Here is a 24,194-nt window from a genome sequence, read left to right as displayed (position 1 = left end):
AGGTTACTAACAAATAGAGTAAGAAGGGACTGGTAAATGTCTACGAAATTGGCAATTTGAAAGTAATTTTGAACTTTGACAGAAGAGTTTTTGTACCATGGAGGGAGAAGTAAATTATAGTGGGGAGCTAATTAACAGTAAGGAAACAAATGGTAGTTAAGGAAATAGACATAGTGAGAATGGATGTTGTTTGTTTGTTTATAAACAACAACAACAACAAAACACTTGACCGTATTAGGAAACAGACAAATTGGGTGACAATTCAGGAAAGACAAAGATTTTTAAAGTGTCATTATTTTTAAGATTATAAAAGACATGATGTTTGTGGTAGGTAGAATAATTCCTTCTTTCCTAATCCCCTGGAACTGTAAATATAGTTTCTTTGATGGCAAACAGTACTTGGCAGCTGTGTTTAAATTAAGAATTTTGAGATGGAGAGATTATCCTTGGATTATCCAGGTGTGCCGTGTGTAATCACAAAGATCCTTCAAAGAAGGAGGCTGGAGGGTCAGGACCAGAGAAGGAAATGTGACAACAGAGGTTGGAGGGATGCTATTGCTGGTTTTGAAGAAGAAAGAGTGCTGTGAGCCAAGAAATGCCAGCAGCCCCCAAGAGCCAAAAAAGGCAAGAAACTGATTCTTATCTTAGAGCATCCGAAAGGAACACAGCGCTGCAGACACCTTGGTTTTAGAGCAGTGAGACTTCTGACATCCTTTCAGAACTGTGAGATAAAGATAAATTTGTGTTGTTTTCAGCCAAAAACTTTGTGATAATTTGTTATAGCACCAATAGGAAACTAGTACAAGAATCTTTAATACGTGAAGCAAAAAAAAAAAAAAAAAAAAGTAAGGGACAGCAGGTAATATCTTTTCTTCAGCCATCAAAGGGTCACAGCTGACACTCCCGTAACAGAGACAGATTAACAAGAGAAAAGCATAACAAATTTATTTGACCAAAGTTTTATGTGACATGGCAGGCATCATAAATGAAGACCCAAAGACTCCAGGGAAAACTGGTATTTTTATGGACAGCCATACAGAAGTGTGATTGGAGAACAAAACCCTATGTTCTAGTGGTAATAAAATGGGGGGAATTCAGCAAGTCCTGTTTATTCAAATTCTTCTTTGCTTCCAGGAATAGGGCCAGACCCCTCTTCTGGAATGGGGCCTTATGATTTACTTTCAGAGGAATTTTTTTATGACCATGGGTGAGAGGAGAAAGATGGGAGAAGGTCAGAGGAGTGACCGCCAAAGAAGAATGAGGATGAGAAGGGAAAATAAAGACTTTTCTACTCTGGAGGTGCAATGTCTTCAAGACATTAGATGTAAGGCTATGGACAGAATAACTATAAACCACCCTCTCATGTGCATCCTTGTCTATGAAATGGGGGTCATAACGCCACCTTCGTGAGGATAAAATGAGGTACCATGTAAAATGTCTAGGCAAAAAAGATGAGGGCAAATGTGTCGTTCTCTTGCCCATTTTAAGTGCTTTCAGGAAGAATGTTTTGCTGCAGTCCAGGGCGTGGCAGCTGTTTCATTGTAACTAAACACTGGAAACTGGCTCCCCTAAATAATCTCCACATTAAGCTGAGATCTGTTGAGTACATGAAAAATTGAGAGGAGGAGGACTCTGATCCTGGGGTGTCTTGAACTACTTCTCTGAATGTTCCTAGGCTAAAACCAAACATTTTTAATAGATAATCTGTTCCCTTAGCCCCTTCTGTTTCTACCTCGTCTCGTGCCCTCTCTGCCTAAACCCTGTCTCCTCCTCCCCAGGTTCACATTAATAAGGAGAAGGTCTCCCCACAGCCCCTCTGGACCCAGCCACACCTCTGCCTGGGAATCCTGTGCTGGGGCTGCAGAAGCCCGCTGCGCGCCTCCTGGTTTCCATGGAGACCCTGCTTGGTGTCAATGGCGGCTGCGGAGCGCAAGGGAAACCTAAGCGTTTGTATTTAAATGAGGGAAAGTGGGGGGAAGGGGAAGTAAAAGAGGAAGGGAACAGAAGAGAGGATGGTGGAGGTGAGCCGCGGGTGTTCATGAACTCAGGGGACTAGAAAAATCCAGCTGGGTTACTCAGTCATCTCACGCTTGGGGAGAAATCAGAGGAAGCAGCAGGGGGCAGAGGGGTGTTTATTTCTTGCGTGAGAAATATCCGCCTTCTTTCTGACATCCGGAGTAAAGGACAGGCAACTAGGGATCCCTTTTCATGTGGCTGGCTCCTGGCTGATAGTGCTGCTCAGTTTCATTTCCAAGAAGCAAGGGAGAGTTCTCGCTCTGCCCAGAGTCTCAAGTCTTAAAGATTCATTGCTGCTATGGGAGGGGCCACACCTCTGTCTTTCACTCTCGACCCTTTCCCTGCAACATATCTAAATAGAAGCTCTGGAAAGAAGGATTCCAAAAGCTCTAGGGTCTGGATTAACTGTTGTTTATTGGCTGACACCCTAGCAAGAGCCTGGGGGAGGAATAGGAGGAGGTTGGGCAGAATGTACGCTACGATTGAATTGCACTAGGGTTCAGATGACGTCAGCTTGAATAAAGGTCTGACCTAGTGAATGTTAAATGTGGCTGAGTGACTGAATCCTCGGAAGGGATCGATGGCAGAAACCTCCCTGAAAGGACCATGCCACTTCTTTAAAACATTAAGCATGTGATTCTGCTGATCTCCCCTGCAACTCCCAGAGCTCTGGTGGAATCTCAGCTTTCTGCTATAATCACTTGAACATTACTTACTGCCCTAGATAACTGCAGGTCACGTGGAGTTTGCACCAAAAAAAGGAAGTCTTTGAAAAAAGAAAAAGCCATTAATCAAAGTGCCTGCTAATCTTACAAAGTGAAAGCAATTCAATTTAATAAACACTTTCAGAGGTCTACTTGGAGCTAAGTGTATGAAAAAAGAGTGAGATGTTCTTTGCCTTCAAGGTGCATACACTCTGACTGGGGAGGGGGATATGTTCACAGATGACTCATGGTGCCTGGCAGCAGGTAATATATACCATGGGCACTCCAAGGAAAGTGAAATTAATTAGATACAAGGCTGTTGGGGGAAGCAGTTTATATTAGATGCTTCTGAGGTCTAGACTTTTATAATAGATGCAGAAGAGAGAAGTACAGGGAAAAGTTCTACAGGGGTAGAATAGAAAAAGTTTAACCCAATTGCCCATTCCATATAAAATTCCAGTTCTGTAAAATTGTCTGTCAAGTGACATAGAAAGCTAATTTTCCTATTTTTTCCCTCTCTGATGATGTATTGCTATTGCTGCAACTTATAGGAAACTTTGGCTTGGCCTCTATTCCATTTTTACCACTTGCCTAACCCATTTTATTTTGATATTAGAGGTTCAAGCTTTAATGGTTTCATTTAAAAATAAACCCAGAAGGTAGAATTGTGAGAAAGAATGCTTTAAAATGTATTTGGGTTTAGGCTGAGTAAGAACCATAGGTATGTGAAGGGCATTGAGATTCTTTTGTAGTTGAGACAGGACTGAAATAAGGAAGGTATTTGTGCCATTTGGGGCTCATTTTCAGAGTCATGGCACATAGGAATTAAGAGATGACTGGCAGCTCCATCACAAATGGTTTTTAGAATATGTGACACTTATGGTCTGAACTTAGTGCATGTTGCTCAGTCATGAACTATCAAGTTTTCATTAGAAAATAAGAAGATATTCAGGAATACATTAAAGGACTCAGAAGCCAAAGGCTAAGTCTTGGCCTTTGGATGGAAGATACCAGGCAGAAATGAAATGAAAGGAGGGCAATTATTTCTAGAAAGGACGGGAAAAGGAAGCCATATGTGCTCAAACTAGTCATAGTTTCTGTGTCATTGAGGTATTAGTTACTAAGGGCTTGTTTTCAAGGTCCTACTGTCAGTTGGCTGAGGAATATACCTATAATAAAAAACATCTTCCCAGAGTTTTGGCAATGAAGCAGAATATTAGCAATTTTTTAATGAAAAAATGCAGAAAGCCGAGAGTCAAATTATTTTATTTTTATTGTTTCGTTCGTCTCACATGGTTCACTACAGAATCTTTGGACTCTTAATTTACTTTCTTTAATGCCATTCTGCCAAGTTTCGGGATAACTGAAGATAACCCTCTAGCTTCTTTACTTCAAATAAACACCCATAGACATGTGGGTACCTCAGTCATCTGAACACAGTCAAATGTATTTACATGAGACACTTTTTAATGGTAGTCAATATGGCATGACAATTCCTAGAAATGAGTTTAGTAATTTAAAGAATGACCACTTGACATCACTAATAGCTTAAAGAAGAGGCAGAAGGGATAAAATAAACACATAAAAAAGAAATTGGGTCATAAATAGTAGAAAAGATGGAGGGGGAAAAATAAGTAGTGAAACAAGACATTAAGGGAAAAAATTATATAGAACAGGATGTCTTAATCCCTTGAAGAGGTTAGGATCCTTGTATTAGTCTGTTCTCACACTGCTATAAAGAAATACCTGAGACTGGATAATTTATAAGGAAAAGAAGTTCAATTGCCTCATGGTTCCACAGGCTGTACCTGAGGCATAGCAGCTTCTGTTTCTGGGTAGACCTCAGGAAGCTTACAATCATGACATAAGGCAAAGGGAGAGTGAGGCACTTTACCTAGCCAGAGCAGAAGGAAGCGAGAGAGGTGGGGAAGGTGCCACACACTTTTAAACAACCAGATCTCAGGAGAACTCTCTCACTATGGCAACACAGTACCAAGGCGGAAATCCGCTCCCATGAACCAGTTATCTCCCACCAGGCTCTACCTCCAACATTGGGGATTACAGCTCCACATTTGCAATTTCCTAGAGACTTGTTGAATAGTTGTAACCCAAATGCTGATAGTGATATGGACAATGAAGTACAGGCTGAGGAGGTTTCATATGGAAATGAGGAACTTATTGGGAACTGGAGTAGAGATTACTTTTGCTATGCTTTAGCAAAAAGCCTGGCTGCATTGTGCCCCGACTCTAGGGATCTGTGAAACTTTGCACTTAAGAGTGATGATTTAGGGTATGTGGCAGAGAAGTTTCCAAGCAGCAAAGTGTTCAAGATATGACATGGCTAATAGCCTATGCTCATATGTGTGAGCCAAGAAATGATCTAAAGTTGGAACTTAGGATGAGATTTGGGTGGGAATACAGATCTGAACTATATCATTCTCCCCCTGGTCCCTCCCAAATCTCATGTCTTTCTCACATTGCAAAATCCAATCATGCCTTCCCAACAGTCCCCCAAAATCTTAACTCTTTCCAGCATTAACTCAAAAGTCCACAGCTCAAAGTCTCATGTGAGACAAGGCTAGGCACTTCTGCCTATGAGCATGTAAAATAAAAAACAGGTTAGTTACTCCTAAGATACAGTGTGGGTATAGGCATTGGGTAAATAATCCCATTTCAAAAGGGAGCCAAAAGAAGGGGACTGCAGGCCCCATGCAAATTTGAAACCCAGCAGGGCAGTCATTAAATTTTAAAGCTCCAAAATAATCTTCCTTGACTCCATATCCCAAATCCAGGACACACTGGTATAAGAGGTGGGCTCCCAAGGCCTTGGGCATCTTCACCCCTGTGGCTTTACAGGGAACCGCCCCTGTAGTTGCTCTCATGGGCTGGCGTTGAGTGCCTGTGGCTTTTCTAGGTTCAGGGTGCAAGCTGCTGGTGGATCTACCATTCTGGGTCAGGGGTCTTACAGTTCCATTAGTGGGGACTCTGTGTGGGGGCTCCAACCCCCACATTTTCCCTCTGCATTGAGCTAGCAGAGGTTCTCTGTGAGGACTCTGCCACTGCAGCAGGTTTCTGCCTGGACATCCAGACTTTTCTGTACATCCTCTGAAATATAGGTGGAGGCTCCAAAGCCTCAACTCTTACATTCTGAGCACCTGCATGCTTAACACCACATGGAAGACACCAAGGCCTATGACTTGCACCCACTGAAGCAGCAGCTTGAGCTATACCTGGGCCCCTTTTAGCCATGGTTGGAGCTGGAGTGGCTAGGATTTAGGGAGCAGTATCCTGAGGCTATGTAGGCCAGCGGGGCCCTAGGCTTGGCCTATGAAACCATTCTTCCTTCCCAGGCCTCTGAGCATGTTACAGGAGGGGCTGCTGTGAAGGTCTCCTGAATGTCTTTGTGGCCTTTTCCCCATAGTCTTAGCTATTAGTACTTGGTTCCATTTTACTTATGCAAATTTCTGCAACTTGCTGGAATTCCTCCTCTGAAAATGGGCTTTTCTTTTCTACCACATGGCTAGGCTGCAAATTTTCTAAACTTTTATGCTCTGCTTTCCTTTTAATGTAAGTTTCAACTTTAGGTCATTTATTGACTCACACATATGAGCATAGGTTGTTAGCGAGGTCACATCTTGAACACTTTGCTGCTTAGAAATTTCTTCGGCCACATACCCTAAATCATCACTCTCAAGTGCAAAGTTCCACAGATCCCTAGGGCAGGGGCACAATGCAACCAGGCTGTTTGCTAAAGCGCATCAAAAGTGACCTTTACTCCAGTTCCCAATAAGTTTCTCATTTCCATCTGAGACCTCCTTAGCCTGGACTTCATTATCCATATCACTATCAGCATTTGGGTCACAACCATTCAACAAGTCTCTAGGAAGTTCCAAATTTTCCCTCATCTTCCTTTCTTCTGAGCTTTTCACACTCTTCCAACCTCTGCTCATTACCCAGCTCCAAAATCACTTTCACATTTTCAGGTATCTTTATAGCAATGCCTCACTCATGGTACCACTTTTCTGTATTAGTTCATTCTTGCACTGCTATAAAGAAATACTTGAGACTAGGTAATTTATAAAGAAAAGAGGTTTAATTGGCTCAGAGTTCCACAGGCTGTGTGGGACGCATAGCAGCTTCTGCTTCTGCGGAGGCCTCAGGAAGCTTACAATCATGGTGGAAGGCAAAGGGGGAGTGAGACACTTAATATGGCTGGAGCAGGAGGAAGACAGGAAGGTCAGGGGGAGGTGCTACACACTTTCAAACAACTACATCTCACGAGAACACAGTCACTATCACAACACATTACCAAGGGGGAAATCCCCTCCCATGATCTAATCATTTCCCACCAGGCCCCACCTCCATCACTGGGGATTGCAATTTGACATGAGATTTGGATGCAGACACAGTTCCAAACCATATTGATCCTCTTGTTTACTCTCATTTTAATTTGAGATGGAAATCTTTTCATTTCACAGATGAGAAAGCAAGAGCCAGGAGGAAATGAGGGACTTTTCTAATATCACAGTCATTTAGAGACAAAGGCAAGGTTAGAGCCCAGGTTTCCTTACTGCTAGTCCAGTGATAGTTCTGCTACATCATTTCTTATACCTATAAAGGCTGACTGAATCCAAAGTTCCTTTGAAATGTAAATACTTTTCCATTTGTACTTTAACAACTAACTGTATTGTATTTTTCCATTTCTATTGTTTATTTGCAGCATGCAAAGTGTTTTATCTAATTTAACCCTTGTATCAATCTGCAATAAGTAAATACCAGCTAAAAAATGGCCTACATGGGACTTATCTACTTTTTATATATGATATATTTTTCCCACAAATACCCATTTCTTATTTGTGAATACTAGGTGAATTAAAAATAAGATAAATAGACCATGCTCTTTCTACTCTTCTCCACCATACTATCAACTAGGAACTCGTTATGCTTTAAGAAAATAAAACAGAAGTGGGAGGAATGGAGAGCCTGACAATTAAAGCAAGCAAGAGAGAACAAATGGTGTGCACAGCTTTTGCAAGTTTGTGCCATAGATGATAGTGGTTAAATTTGCTTGTTATTCTAGACATCTGTAATAGAGGAGGTATTACCTCCAGTTGTTTCTGCAGTAGTGATCCTTGTTATCTTGAGAAAGTTCTCTTTGAAGCTGATGAATTCGGTTCCCAGAAAAAGACATAGGACTGATGTTGGGGAATAGGAGTACCTCCTCCCTACCACGAACTGCACTCTCAGAGGCCCAGCCATCCCTGGCAGGATGGTTTCAATCACTCCTGCCATCCAGTCATCGCTGACACTTCTTGGCAGGCAGCCTGCCTCTAATGGAACGTGTCCTGCAGCTGGGAATTAGGTCATCAGTAATTTACTTAATAGCATTTTATGAGCTGGGCTCTGACAAAAGAGAGTGATCTGGCCTTACCAGCGGGAGCTTTCCTTGATGTGAGGGGAAGGAGGGAAGAGAGTATAGCATTGTGAATAATCAGACATTACATTTCCTGAAAGTAATGGGTGAGGGTAAGAAAATCTGGGTGTTTCTTCAGACTTCCTATGTGATCAGGTAAGATACATACCTTGGGCAAGGTACTTCTTGTTTCTGGACTTTAGTTCCTCTAAAGTCCTATGCGACTCTAATATCATATACTTCTGACTCTAAAGAATGCTTTATGAAAATGAGAAGATACAGAATTTGACAGGTCATCACTGCCTCTTCCCTGATGGTGCTCTATGGAAGGAGAGACGGATAACCCCACTCTTCTGCCATTAGTGTGCTTTGAAAAGAAGAGCACTGTGTTGTAGAGTTTGCTAATTTTCCTGGTGTAAGTATTCTCAACATGGCTGATTTCAAGCTGTCAATGCTTTAATAATTAGCAAAACTTTTGAAAATTGAACAATTAGCTTCTATGGGCTAGTATGAGTTGCTCCAGTACACCACTAGTTCTCTCCCATCTAGATAAAGCTGCATCAATGAATAGTCTCCCGTATGTAGACACATAACTGGATTGTTCACACACTAAGATATGTGCCATATATATCTTTGTTTTGGTTATGGATGAAAAGATATTCACAACTTCTCTTTGATTCTATTCCAGTTGCTATTCTTAATTTATGTGAAACCCTCTCAGAAAACATGTGAATTCTTATTAGGAAACTGTCCAGTTTATATAGCTCTTCATATGAATTCCCATTTCTTCCACCACTGCTCTGATGCTCCCAGGGATGTTCAGGGAGCCATTTGACCCTTCATATTTTCTTCTGACCCCTCGGACCCCATATTCTTTCTGTTGGAAAAACCAATATGCATCTCATGAATGTTCAGAAGATTCGCTTTTGCTATACAGGGTTTAAAATTTGAAAAAGAATCACTGGAATCCTTCCTCCTTTTCACTGGGTGTGAAAGAAATCCTTTGGGATTCTGAAATTTTAATGTGCAAAATCTTCCAATTTCAAGAAAATTAGGGCTGGGTGCAGTGGCTCAGCCTGTAATCCCAACAGTCTGGGAGGCTGAGGTGGGTGGATCACTTAAGGTTGGGAGTTCCAGACCAGCATGGCCAATGTGGTGAAATACCCATGTCTACTAAAAAAACTCAAAAAAAAATTAGCCAGGAGTGGTGGTGGGCACCTGTAATTTCAGCCACTCGGGAGGCTGAGGCAGGAGAATCGCTTCAGCCCAGGAGGCGGAGGTTGCAGTCAGCTGATATCATGCTACTGCACTCCAACCTGGGTGAAAGAGCAAGACTCCATCTAAAAAAAGAAATAATAAATACACTTTTTAAAAAAGAAAATTGGGATGATCAGAGGTAAAATCGGTACCCAGAATGGCAATGGATACAATTATGAGTCAGTTCTATTTTATCCCTTCAATTGAATAGTATGTATAGAAAATATTCAATTACCAACTATCTACTGAGCATTTACTACATGAACTCAGCACTGCAAACTATCGTGAAATATAAGAGAAAGCATATGCTATAATACTAGCCTTCAACTTTATCATTTTGTTGGAGAGATAAGATTAACATGCACAAATTAATGGAAATCAGTTAAAAACATGTTATAATCAAGTGTTTAATGATGTGGCACAAATTCTAAATGAAGCAGGAGTTTAGAGAAAAGTAAAATTTCTTGAAGCAAATGTTGCCCAAGGAAACTTAATGACAGAAATGGAGCATAAGCTGCCTATGATGTGAGGATAGTGTTTACGTAGTCAGGTGAAGGTACCAGACTAGCCAGGCTTGGGGGATTGCATGTCAAACGCTGATGGCAAGAAATAGGGAGGAGGTAGAAACAGTAAGTAGTGGAAGGTGAAAAAATAAAACCTCTGGCCTAAAACTGAGTTTTAGTATATTTGTGTGAGAGATAATGTAGAGGAGGGGTGAGAGGCCATATGCAAATAAACAATGGGCAGATCACATATGACAATAGAACTCTGATCTACAACCTCTGCAGCAACCAGTGTGCAGGAAGCCAAACCACAGCCTCTGCAGCAAACAACCCAGAACAGGCAGCAAGTGGTGAATGACCACCAGCTTCCCTATTTTTTGCCTCCCTTCCCCTCCCCTCAACCGACTCCCACCACTTCCAACTCAGGACCAAGGAGAGAAAGCCAAATATGCTCCCCAAACCAATCACATAGAACACCCCACTTCTAGTTAGGCTGCATCCAGCTTCCCATGCCAATAGCCTCAAATCAGAGCATACTTATCACCTTCCCTTTTTCTCATTATAAAGCTTTCTTACTCCTCTGCCTGCCTTTGAGTCTCTGCCAAACACCAGTGATGGTGGCTGAATCTCTTGTTATATAGCAAGCTCTAAGTAAATGGCCTCTGCTTGTTCTCATCTGGGGGGTCTGGGTGGTCTTAATTTGTGTCCACAGTGGGAAAGGCACACACCCATGACAGTCCGTTTCTCTTTTGCTATTACACAACTACACACACACACACGCACACACACACACAGAGTTCTCTTTCTCCCTACCACTGTTCCTCCTTCCTTCCCACTATCTACTTTTCTGTAGGCTTTCTTACCAGTCTCCCAAGAATGCTCTTAAAAAAGACAGGTGTTGAGGAAGCTATCACTTCCATTTCAAAGGTGAATAGAATGAGGTATTCAAGGTAGTCTATGCTGAGGACATTTATAAATTTTCTTTGAATCTAAAGTGGCAGCTGAGCCAGGTGTGGTGGCTCACACCTGTAACTCCAGCATTTTGGGAGGCTGAGGTGGGTGGATCAGTTGAGCTCGGGAATTCGACACCAGCCTGGGCAATGTGGTGAAACCCTATCTCTACTAAAAATACAAAAATTAGCCAGGTATGGTGGCACACGCTTACAATCTCAGCTACTTGGGAGGTTGAGGCAGAAGGATGGCTTGAACCCAGTAAGGGGAGGTTGCAGTGAGCCAAGATTGTGCCACTGCACTCCAGCCTGAGCAACAGAGTGACACTCTGTCTTGCAAAAATAAAAAACAAAAAAATAAAATAAAATGGCAGCTGAATGACTCAATTCTAACCTGATTTTGATTCTGGTTATCCTTTTTCTCTACAAAAGGTCTTTTATTGTTGTTTTAAAAATAATGGTTCCATATTTTAAATGGTTTGATCTAACATTAGTTAAATAACAATTAATGTTTTTCTAGTATATTTTAAGACATCTAAAATGGTTTGTCTGATTCTCTGATTGATGTAAGATAACCAGCATTGTTGCCATGCTAGACAATATATTTCCTGTCAAATCAAAGAACACAAGTATTTCAAATAGTGACTGCTACACAATCTTCTATAGATATGTGGATTTTATTAGGGCATTTTGAAATTCTGAAAATAGCTCATCAGCCCTCATCTCCATTCGACTTTTGAGAATTTATTATGGTGATCAGAATCCCAACTTGGAAACAACCCCTTAAATGATATTACAATTACAAGAATTTTGTTATGATTTTACCATTTCCTGAAAGGCCAGCTCTTTACTCCATACTCCAAAACCCTAAAATAAAATAATTTTTGGGTTTTACAGGTAGATTATTTTTGAATATTTAAAGGAATTGGTTCCCTACCTAATTTATACCAGTAGACTGGAAGTTGACCAGCAGTTAGCCATGATTTTTTTTCTGATATGACATCCTCTTCTTTGTGAACATCTGATATGATCAAAAGGCTAGAGGCAGATTTAGCTTGACTATGCTGAAATTCTCCATGTTTTGCTTTCCATTTAAATCCTGTGGTCTTATTCTTGGGTTTGTAGACTTAGAAACTCAGTTTTCCAGCTCATCCTGGAGCAATTACGCATTGGCAATATAATCACATCCCTGTTATATGTTCTTATCTTACCTTGAATGTTTCCTTCATTTCACTTACTCCTAGAGCCCTGATGATACCAGCAATGAGTCTCCAAAGTACTCATGTGAAGAGAGAATATAACTTTAGAAAATGACTCTTGTTGATGATGATCCTCTTTCGTATCGTGTATGATCTTGTTAAATGAGATCATAGGTCTTCATTACCAAGGGTTTTGTCTCATTAAACTTTGCTCAATAATCTATTGTCATAAGTCTAGTGGGTGTATTTTAGGGTATATATTAGTTAAGATGACAGTGTTTGTTGTAACCAGCACATCTCAATTGTGTAGTGGCTTCACACAATGAAAGCATATTTCTTGTTCACCCAAAAGTTCAACATTGGTACTCCTTGTCAGCAAATGGCTTTCTCCATGTGGTGATTCAGAGACCCAGGCTTCTTCTGTATTGTGGCTTTGCCATCCTTTAGGGATTTGCCATCTTCCATGGCTGAATACAAGTGGGAAAGAGAGGATAGAAGTAGTTCATTTGCTTGTTAAAATACCTTGGTTCTGGAAGTGGCAGATATCCCTTACATTCATACTGTTTGTGAGAACAAATGCAAGGAAGGCTAAGAAATGTAGTCTGTCTATGGACCAAGATCAAAAAGAAAATGACAATTTGGTGAACATTTAGCATTCTCTGTCTTAGGTATTTGTAGCCTCTGCCTACCTCTTGCTATCCACTAAAGATATTGGAATATGAATCGAGATGCAAAGAAACTGTTTAAAACATGATCTTCCTTCCTTTCCCTTGCCTCACTAACTTGCAGGAAATTGTCATTATCTTCTTTTTCTGAGAGAATTGCAGTTGATCAATTATCTCTTGTTTTCTCTACTTAGCTATGTTTAAAAAGAGGATGGGTATCTCTAGTGTAAAATGACGTCAGCCATTCTCTCCTGGGTGACCTCTCAGTGGCTGCTCTCTGCTTCTATGACAGCTGCTCTTGGCAGAAATTCCTTTTGGATCAACTTTGCTTGCTCAAAAGCCCATTGGCGGTGGAATAGCTCCAGGTTATGCTTTCAGCTCTACGTCTTGAGAACCAACTCATGCACTCCGGACCTTTAGATTCTCCCAGGACCAGCTACAGCTTAGATGGTGCAGGCAGAGCATCTGTCCAATTTTTCTTGGAACCACAGAATTGCAGGCCTACCTCCCTGTCTCCCCTTGAACTCTCTGGCCATAGTCATGCCTCAGCTAGTAGCTTGGGCAGAAAGGAATTTGATAACCCGATTCTCTCTAAGCTCTAAATGATTGCCAAGAGCTTAATATGATTTTGCTGGTAGGCAGACATTTACTGTTTTAAAACAGACACTCTCTAATCATGGGATACAGGTAATGGGATGCAGGCAATGCTACAGGTATTTCTCTTTATTCCTCAGATTGGTAGCTTAAGATATCACCCATATTTTCTACATGTGATGAAGACCTTTCATGGAATCATTCATTTAATAAATTACTTATCCATTCTACACACATTTTTAACAACTACTGTGTTTCAAGCACTGGGAATGTAATAGTAAACAAGACAGATACAGTCCTACTTGTTAGGTAAGACGTTGTTTACAGGGCCCTCTGGGTCCTAACAAAATAGGAAGTTTCAGGGATGTGTGGATTATCTGGGGGCTTTTGAACAGCTCTATCTGTAAGCTGCACAGGTTGTCTCTGTCCTACCTTCTTTGATTCCCTCTATAGTCCATTGCACAGACTTTAGGGTAACCCAGGGAATTATTCAATAAGTCAATATATTTAAAGTATTTAGCAAGCTCCCCTCAGAAGTAGGTAAGACAAATAATAGCTGTTAGTGATAGTACCATTATGCTATTTAAGAAATCATGGGGAAAAATTGGCCCAGCTGACAATTTTGAATTATTTTTGGTGTTGGAAATATATGTTGGCTATCAATAACTCTCATGTGAATCTGTTGATCTCTTCAAATCACTTTTCTAAGTCCTTACTTTAGGCAGTAGTCATCAGTTGCTTCTGGGAAGAGGCGTGAGGTCAGCAGACTTGAATTGGTCAAATGTCAGACTGCAGCTCAGTCATGGCTGAGTTATTTAACGAATTATATGGGAAGGAATAGTGAATATCTGTGGCAGGAGCACTGACAATATAGCTTAGGGATGCTCCAAGACTCTGGAAAACACAGCTAAGCACTGCTCCTTGGTATTCCCTATAATGACGCCGCATGACATGAAAAAGGACAAAGATTCAGACTGGGAGGTGGTAAGTTTGGAGAATAAAACTGGTTGTTTAGCTACTATTATTACAATGCTCCATCTTCCCCTATGCTGTACCTGCCACTGTACCCAAGGAGGGAGGCTTCTAAATAAAAGATTCATGAGGATTACAACCTCAGTGTGAAGATGCTATGCAATTATCACCAGGGATCAGAATCATTGATCAGTCTAAGTATTCAGTAAGGCCTCTTCAGTATCCAGAGCTGCATGAGATGCTGTGGAAGGAGGCAAGAGAAATGTATAACACCATCACTACCCTTAAAGAATTTATATCCTCTGTGTGAAGACCTGGCAAACACAAAAACATTTACAGAACAATTCAACTCTAAACTGCTTGGCACTGACTAGAATGACAATTTTAGGCTCTGTCCTGGCTTCCTAACTGCCTGCAGGGAGGCACTCTGGTATGGTATAAGAGCACAGGTTTTAGTCCAGGAGACCTAGATTCCAAGTCTCACTCTGCTGTTTGATGAACTGTATGATTTTGAGCAATTTACTTAGTCTCAAAGCTTCAGAGCCTTTATCTGTAAAATGAAGAAAATGTTTTCTCCTACGGTTAAAGTGACCATCTAGTGAGTAAAATACATCAACTGCCTGACTCATAATAAACGTTAAAAAAAGAGGTATCTGCCCCACATCCACATGCTTGTCCCATGAGAACCTCAGAGAATCTCAGAGACCAAGTGCTTACAATAGGCATATCGTCTTTCACACATAATTTATAATTATCTGAGTTAAAGAGTGGATGTTCAAGACAGATCTTTCCCAGATCACCCATGATTAAGGAAAAAAAAAAAAAAAAAGAAAGAAACGGTAATGTTTGTCACTGTTTCAACTTAAAATTCCCAAATTTTTTTTTTAAATCCAAGTTTTTAACCAAAACTCTCCTTTTTGCTGCAATTCCCTGCATTCTTTGAAGACTTGATAGCCTGTAGTAGATCATATTGGAGTGCCTGCTGAGTTCTAGAGCCACTCTCTCATTCTGAGGATGCCTGGCTAGCAGCCATATTGCACTGCAATATCACCTCCTTCCTGATCTTGGCTGATTGGAAAATGGTGATACCTGGCTCAACCTGGATCAATCACAGTTCCTTCTCACACATTTGGAATTGGAATAGAAAGATTGTGAGACAGCCATAATATGCAGCTGAAGCTCTTAGATGTAAATCCAAGAGCTGACAGGTGGATGAAAAAGCTGTTTTGCAGTGAGAAAGAACACAACAAATTATCTGAAAAAAGTAGAAATAAAAGAGAATGACAGTGTCTTCATGTCCTTTTAGGTCCTGATCTCAGATCTTCCAGGGATCTGGTTTGCTCTCTTAAGTTTTCTGAGAGATACTTTCCCATCTCTACAAATCTATACCCTTCCCCCTTTTCTTTAGTGCTTCCACTAATTTGATTTGGTATCTCACGCTGGCAATAAAAGAGAGTCCTAAATAATACAATAACTTGATTCCAGACTCAATATTCTTTTCAAAAAACTTTTAAGTTCAGGGGTACATGTGCAGGTTTGTTATATAGACAAGCCTGTGTCATGTGGTTTGTCGTACACATTATTTTTATCACCCAGGTATGAGGCCTAGTACCCCTTAGTTACTTTTCCTGATCCTCTCCCTCCTGTCACCCTCCACCCTCTAGTAGATACCAGTGTCTGTTGTTCCCCTCTGTGTGTCCATGTATTCTCATCATTTAGCTCCCAATTATAAGTGAGAGTATGTGATATTTGGTTTTCTTTTCCTGCATTAGTATGCTAAGAATAATGGCCTCCAATTCCATCCATGTTCCTGGAAAAGATACAATCTCATTCTTTTCTATGGCTGCATAGTATTCCATGGTGTATATGTACCATGTTTTCTTTATCCAGTCTGTCACTGATGAGCATTTAGGTTGATTCTATGTCTTTGCTATTGTGAATGGTGTTGCAATGAACATATGTGTGCATGTGTCTTTATGATAGAACAACTTATGTACCTTTGGGTATATACCCAATAATGGGACTGCTGGGTTAAATGGTAGTTCTATTTTTAGCTCTTTGAGGAATTGCCACACTGCTTTCCACAATGGTTGAACTAATTTCAACTCCTACCAATAGTGTATAGGCCATTCTCTTTTCTCTGAAACCTTGCCAGCATCTGTTATTTTTTGACATTTTAGTAATAGCTGTTCTGACTGGTATGAGATGGTACCTGATGTGGTTTGGCTGTGTCCTCACCCAAAACTCATCTTGAATTGTAGTTCCTATAATCCTCATGTGTCGTGGGAGGGACCTGGTGGGAAGTGATTAGATCATGCTGTTCTCATGGTAGTGACTGAGTTCTCACAAGATCTGATGGTTTTATAAGCATCTCCCATTTCCCCTGCAGGCACTTCTCCTTCCTGCTGCCTTGTGAAGAAGGTGCCTTACTTCTCTCTCGCCTTCTGCCAAGATTGTAAGTTTCCGGAGGCTTCCTCAGTCATGCAGAACTATGAATCAATTAAACCTCTTTCCTTTACAAATTACCCAGTCTCAGGGATGTCTTTATTAGTAGTGTGAAAATGGACTAATACTCGTTGTGGTTTTTATTTGCATTTCTCTAATGACCAGTGATGTTGAGCTTTCTTTCATATGCTTGCTGGCTGCATGTATGTTTTCTTTTGAAAAGTATCTGTTTATGTCCTTTGCCCACTTTTTAACAGTTTTTTTCTTGTAAATTTGTTTAAGGGCCTTATAGATATTGGATATTAGACTTTTGTCAGAGGCATAGTTTGCAAATATTTTCCTCCACTCTTCAGGTTATCTGTTTACTCTATGGATAGTTACTTTGCTGTGCAGAAGCTCTTTATTTTAATTAGATCACATTTGTCAATTTTTGCTTTTGTTTCAATTGCTTTTGGTATCTTCATCATGACATCTTTCCTTGTCTCTATGTCCAGAATAGTATTGCCTAGATTGTCCTAGGGTTTTTATAGTTTTTGGTTTTACATTTAAGTATTTAATTTACTTGAGTAGATTTTTTATGATGTAAGGAAGGGATCCAGTTTCAATCTTTTGCATATGGCTACCCAGTTATCTCAGCACCATTTATTGAATAGGGAGTCCTTTCCACATTGCTTGTTTTTGTCTGCTTTGTTGAAGATCAGATGGTTGTAGGTGTATGGCCTTATTTCTGGGCTCTCTGTTCTGTTCATTGGGAGTCTATGTATCTATTTTTGTACCACTGCCATGTTATTTTGATTACTGTAGTCTTGTGTAGTTTGAAGTCAGGTAGTGTGATGCCTCCAGTTAATTTCTGTTTGGGCTTCTCTTGGTTCCAAATGAATTTTAAAATTTAAAATAGTTTTTTAAAATAGTTTTTTCTAGTTCTATAAAGAATATAATTGGTAGTTTGATAGCATTTAATCTATAAATTTATTTGGGCAGTATGGCCATTTTAATGATGTTGATTTTTCCTATCCATGAGCATGGCATGTTTTTCCACCTGTTTGCATTATCTCTGGTATCTTTGAACAGTGTTTTGTAGATCTAAATTGTAGAGATCTTTAACTTCCCTGGTTAACTGTATTTCTAGGTATTTATTCTTCTTGTGACAATTGTGAATGGGATTGAGTTTCACTATTGTTGGTGTATAGGAACACTAGTGATTTTTGTAGGTTGATTTTGTATCCTGAGACTTCGCTGAAGTTGTTTGTCAGCTGAAGGAACTTTTGGGTCAAGCCTATGGGACTTTGTAGATATGGAATCATGTTGTCTGCAAACAGGCATAGTTTGACTTCCTCTCTTCCTATTTGGATGCCCTTTATTTCTTTCTCTTGCCTGATCGCTCTGGCCAGGGATTCTATGTTGAATAAAAGTGGCGAGAGAGGGCATCCTTGTCTTGTACCAGTTTTAAAGGAGAATTCTTCTAGCTTTTGTCCATTCAGCATGAGTTGGCTGTGGGTTTGCCATAGATGCTGTTATTGTTTTGAGGTGTGTTCCTTCAATATCTAGTTTATTGAGAGTTTTTAACATGAAGGGGTGTTGAATTTTATGGAGAGCCTTTTCTGCACATGTTGAGATCACCACGTGGTTTTTCTCTTTAGTTCTGGTTATGTGATGAATCACATTTATTGATTTGCATATGTTGAACCAAAATTGCATCCTAGGGATTACAGCCTACTTTATAGTGGTGGATAAGCTGGATTTGGTTTTCAAATATTTTGTTGAGGATTTTTGCATCAATGTTTGTCAATAATATTGGCCTAAAGTTTTCTTTTTTTGTTGTGTCTCTCCCAGGTTTTGGTATCAGGATGATGCTGGTTTCATTAAATGAGTTGAGGAGAAGTCCTTCCTCTTTAATTTTTTGGAAGAGTTTCAGTTGGAATGGTAATGGTACCAACTCTTCCTCATAGTTCAAGTAGAATTTGGCCACGATTCCATCTGGTCCTGGGATTTTTGGTTTTGGTTTTTTGTTGTTGTTGTTGTTGGTAAGCTATTTATTACTGATTTAATTTCACAGCTTGTTATTGGTCTGTTCAGGGATTCAATTTATTCCTGGTTCAGTCTTGGGAATATGTATATGTCTAGGAATTTATCAATTTCTTCTAGATTTTCTAGCTTATGTACATGGAGATGTTCTATGTGTATAATATTCTCTGATGATTGCTTGTATTGCTGTGGGGTCAATATCCTCTTTTTTGTTTCTAATTATGTTTATTTGGATCTTCTCTCTTTTCTTCTTTATTTGTCTAACTAGTGGCCTATATATCTTATTGATTTTTTCAAACAACCAATTTCTGGATTTGTTGATCTATTGAATGCTTTTCATACTGTCTCAGTCTCCTTCAATTCAGCTCTGATTTTGGTTACTTGTTGTCTTCCGCTAATTTGAGATTAGTTTGTTCTTGGTTCCCTAGTTCTTTTAGTTGTTACATTAAGTTGTTAACTTGAGATCCTCCTAACTTTGTTATGTGGGCATTTAGTGCTATCAGTTTCTGTCTTATCACTGCCTTAGCTATGTCCCAGAGATTCTGGTATGTTGTATCTTTGTTCTCATTAGCTCCAAAGAACTTCTTAATTTCAACCTTAGTTTTATTATTTACCCAGGAGTCATTCAGGAACAGGTTATTCTATTTTCATGTAATTGTATGGTTTTTAGTATATGTCTTAGTCTTGATTTCTAATCTGATTACACTGTGGTCCAAGAGACTGTTTGTTATGATTTCAGTTATTTTGCTTTACTGAGGAATGTTTTACTTTTGATTATGTGACTGATTGTAGAGTATGTGCCATGTGACTATGAGAAGAATGTATATTCTATTATTTTAATGTGGAGAGTTCTATAGATATCCATCAGGTCCATTTGATCCAGTGGTGAGTTCGGGTCCTGAATATCTTTAATTTTCTTTCTCAATGATGCATCTCATATTGTCAGTGGGCTGTTAAAGTCTCCCCTATTATTGTGTGTGAGTCTAAGTCTCTTTGAAGGTCTCTAAAAAAAAACTTGCTTTATGAATCTGGGTGCTCCTGTGTTGGTTACATATATATTTAGGATAGTTAGATCTTCTTGTTGAATTGAACCCTTTATCATAATGTAATGCCCTTCTTTGTCTTTTTTTTATCTTTGTTGGTTTAAAGTCTGTTTTGTCAGAAACTAGGATTGCAACCTCTGCTTTTTTTCTGTTTTTCATTTGCTTGGTAGATTTTTCTCCATCCCTTTATTTTGAGTCCATGTTTGTCATTGCATTGGAGGCTCTTGAAGACAGCATACCAATAGGTCTTGGTTCTTTATCCAGCTTGCCACTCTGTGTCTTTTAATTGGGGCATTTAGCCCATTTACATTTAAGGTTAGTATTGATATGTGTGGATTTGATCCTGTCATCATGATGTTAACTGGTTATTTTGCAGACCTGTTTATGTGGTTGCTTTATAGTGTCACTGGTCTGTGTACTTCAGTGTGTTTTTATCATGGCTGGTAACGGTTGTTCTTTTCCATATTTAGTATTCCCTTGGGAGCTCTCGTAAGGTAGGTCTGGTGATAGCAAATTCCCTCAGCATTTGCTTGTCTGAGAAGGATCTTATTTCTCCTTTGCTTGTGAAGCTTAGTTTGGCCAGATATTAAATTTGGCGTTGGAATTTCTTTTCTTTGGAAGGGTTTTTTTTTTTCTTACTTCATTGTATTTTATTCCCTTGAGAGTTTGATTATAGTATAAGGTGGGTTCAGTCGACTGGATTCATTTCTGGGCAATTTTAGGGGGCCAAGGCTCAGCTCTCAACTGCTGGACTATATGCTCTAACTCTGGGGGACTTGTGTTGGTCCTGAATTTGTTCTCTGGTTCCTCAAGGTCAGGAACCCACTTCACTAGAGGAGCCTAGCTGCTCCAAGACCACTAGTCTCTACACTCCAGTGGGTGTTGCCAGCCAAAGCATTTTGTAGGGCAGTGGCAGCAGGATCCGTCTTCGTTTACATGTTCCAGCAGCGGCAGTGCTACAGGGCATATGCTTGTCAGCTGTGGCAGAGTGAAAAACTGGCTTCAGGGTGCCAGCCTCTCTGTGGGCATTCACAACACTGGCAGAGGCAGTACAGTTGGGGGGTCAGGGGTCTCCCACTGGTGACTGTGCACACAGTTGCTCTGGTGGTGTTGTTAGCACAGGGGCAGGGTGCTGGCAGGAGTGGGTCTGAATGTGTAATTTCTGTATGTTAACCTAGCCCAGGTGGCTAGTCAGGGTGGAGGAGGGACTCTGTTCTCCTTGCCTACTTTCATTCTGGCAGCAGTGTTGGTGCAAGGGCAGGGCACAGGTGGGGATGGAGCTAGTGGGCTCTGTGCCCTCCAAGGCTTGAATGCAGTGGTGGTAAGGCGAGGGAGGGGGAGCAAAGTGCAATGGTGGTAAGGTAGCACACACACACATGCATGCTGGTGGGTCAGGGAAGGCAAAATCCACAGGTACACACACGTGCTGGCAGAGCAATATGTGGGGTGGCAGTGGGCCCAGGCAAGCTCCATGGGGGAGAGATCAGGTGAGTTGGTGCGTTGCTCTGGGGACCACTCTGCTGGAGCTCTCTGCTGGTCAGGTGCAGTCTGCCTGTGTAGGAGCTACAGTGTGGGCCCCCAGGGCACCTGCGTCTGCACTGTCAGCAGGCTTGGCCAGACTGGGGCCCGGGGAGAGGTCAGCAGACCAAGAGGTGCTCAGGTCAGACCAGCCCCATCTGATGGGCAAGACTGCCCTGCAGAGTTCAGGTTGACAGTTCCCCTAGGGCTAAAGTCTCCTCTGGAAGCAAGTGGAGCCTGGAGGGATGGGCATCCCTCACCATGCTCCCTTACTGATACTCCTGCACCAAATCCCCTTAGCTCTGCAAAACCTGGCATGCTGCCCCTGCTACTTCTCTAAGCAGTTCTCCTCACCAACTCAAGTCTTCGTGGTGGTTGAAGAGTCTCCTCCTGCTGGGATTCTAGAGGCCTTTGGCAAAAGCAGGTTACTCCTTGCCAGTTGAACTCACTCCTTCCCCCAGAGTTGTCAGGGGCCAGGAATGAGTCCCGGTGGACAGTTGCTCTGTGCAGGATTCCCAGCTTCCTCTCCCTTCAGCTCAGCTTCTGTTTCTTCCCTCCATCCACTTTCAGTGCCTTCCTTCTGAAGATCTATTAGGAGTGAGCCAGTCATCTCGATCCCTCAGTGGCAGCTGTTACACCTGGGTGCATCTATATACTCGATATTCTATATTCCTTCTTCATTCATTCAACACATAGAGATTAACCATCTACTATATGCCAAATATTCCTCTGTTAGCCTCCCTGCAGTAGCTTATAAAGACAAAGAAGTAATGATAAGGGTGTCCTCTGTCAACATATGCACAAAATACATACACATGGCAAATAAATGGAGGCCAAAAGGAAGAAACATAGTCATTTTGAAAGTATGTGGTGCCTTAACTAAGCTGAGCAAAGGGTTTATCAAGTGAAGGAAGGAAGGGTGCCCAGAAATTATATATATGATGTACATAATACATACAATAATATAATTAATATATGATATATCTTATGTATATACATTATATACTTCTCCATGTAGAGAAGGGTGGCAAGATATTAAGGCACCTGAGCTAGGTGTAGAGAGTGTTACTTTCCATATCATGAATTCTCTCTTTAGATGATAGGGGAAATCACTAAAAAATTTTAGCAGCAGATTTAAGACCTTATTTACAACATAGCTCAAGCACACCAACTTTGGATGGCATATCCCAATATCTTATCAAATAGAAGCAAAATAGCTCTTGTTATTAAATACATTAAGATTTAGATGAACTTATGCCTGTGCCTTTCTGGAGCAGTGACTTTTAATTCATAAGTAAAATTCTTGTTCTTCTATGTTTTACCAATTGCTTACTTTATGATTCTCTCTTTGACATATTCTAACTCCTAGTTTCTCTCAATATCTCTTCATACAAACCATTGTCTTGTCAGTAATTTTTATAATTCTGCATTTTATTATCCTTTGTGATTTATCTCTTAATATAAATCATTTTCTAATTCATTTTACAGTAATTATTATAATTAAATTTTAATAATAACCACATAACAACTAATCTCATTATAATTAAAAATGATATAAAGCTGGGAGGGATATAAAATATTTTGTATGTCAAGTCAGGACCCAAAAGGATCTCTGCAAGCTGGAGTGATTACTGGACTCCAAGAAAATTCAGGCAATAGTGATAAAATGTAAATTCCTACATTTGAGTTGTAAAAACCAAGTACCCCATAGTAATATGCAAGACAGCTCAAGCAAGAGAACTTTTAGCTATTGTTAAACTCAATGGAAGAATTCTCCCAAAGCAGAATTCCTATCATCCTGCTCAGATGATATGAAGAATGTTGGACTCTTGTAGGCTCACCACATTCTAAGAAAGATATAGAAAAATCTTTACATGTTCAGAAAAGTAAGATTGAAAAGACTAAAAAAAGTGGGGATTTATGATATTTAGCTTAGGAAAGAGTCCATTGTTTTAAAATATGCAGAAAACCATCATGTGGAAGACAAACAGGGGTCAGACTTGTTCTTTATGGCCTTAAAGAGAAGCAGTATGACCAAGGGAGTGAAGGTGGAGGAATTTATGTAGATAGATTTTGTTTTCAAATAAAGAATAATTTTCTAAAAGTTAGACCTGTCTGATGACAGTATGAGCTTCCTCAGCGTAGGTAATGATTTTTTTTGTTTCTAGAAGTGTTCAAGCACGGGATGAGTGACTTCTTATGAAGTTGCTAGACAAGGAATTGGAGCTTTACCATGATTTTTATTTTAGGCTTCTGAAGTTTATTTAGGGATACTATTTTCACTGACATGAATAACCTCTTACACTATCTTCACTTTTAAAAATCATTCCTGGTTGGGCGCAGTGGCTCATGCCTGTAATCTCAGCACTTTGGGAGGCAGAAATGGGCCGATCACTTGAGGCTGGGAGTTTGAGACCAGCCTGGCCAACATGGCGAAACCCCATCTCTACTAGAAATGCAAAAATTAGCCGGGCGTGGTGGTGCATGACTGTAATTACAGCTACTCAGGAGGCTGAGGCAGGAGAATCACTTGAAACTGGGAGGCAAAGTTTGCAGAGAGCTAAGATCCTGCCACTGCACTCCAGCCTGGGTGACAGAGCGAGATCCTGTCTCAAAATAAATAAATAAATTGAGTAAATAAAATAAAAATAAAAATGATTCTTACCCTTTGAGACAAAGATAAAATCTTCCAAATAAGCTTTCTCTTCATGCAATTTAGAATTTTCCTTATGTAATGTAAATTCTTATTGTATTTATTGCTCTTTTAATATTAGCCTTTTATGAACCATTTGAGAGTAAACTGCAAATAGTATTTCCTATCACCCCAGAATTCTCCCATTTACCAAAAACAAGGATACTTTCTTACGCTCGAAGTCAAGAAATAGTAATA

The 24,194-nt window shown here is 40.3% G+C and overlaps 1 long non-coding RNA gene across 1 annotated transcript in view; it reads left to right on the top strand.

Moving 5' to 3' along the window:
- Window positions 1-1,890: 1,890 nt before the first annotated feature.
- The window catches only part of LOC110742523, a 50,592-nt gene continuing 28,288 nt past the window's right edge, over window positions 1,891-24,194 (top strand). Inside the window, exon 1 of the long non-coding RNA XR_002520286.2 lies at window positions 1,891-2,021. This is a non-coding gene — a long non-coding RNA (uncharacterized LOC110742523). The remainder of the gene's footprint in view (window positions 2,022-24,194) is intronic.

The sequence above is a fragment of the Papio anubis genome, chromosome 2, assembly GCF_008728515.1.
Source record: "Papio anubis isolate 15944 chromosome 2, Panubis1.0, whole genome shotgun sequence".
Classification (NCBI taxonomy): Eukaryota; Metazoa; Chordata; class Mammalia; order Primates; family Cercopithecidae; genus Papio; species Papio anubis.
This window is presented reverse-complemented; position numbering and strand designations above follow the sequence as displayed.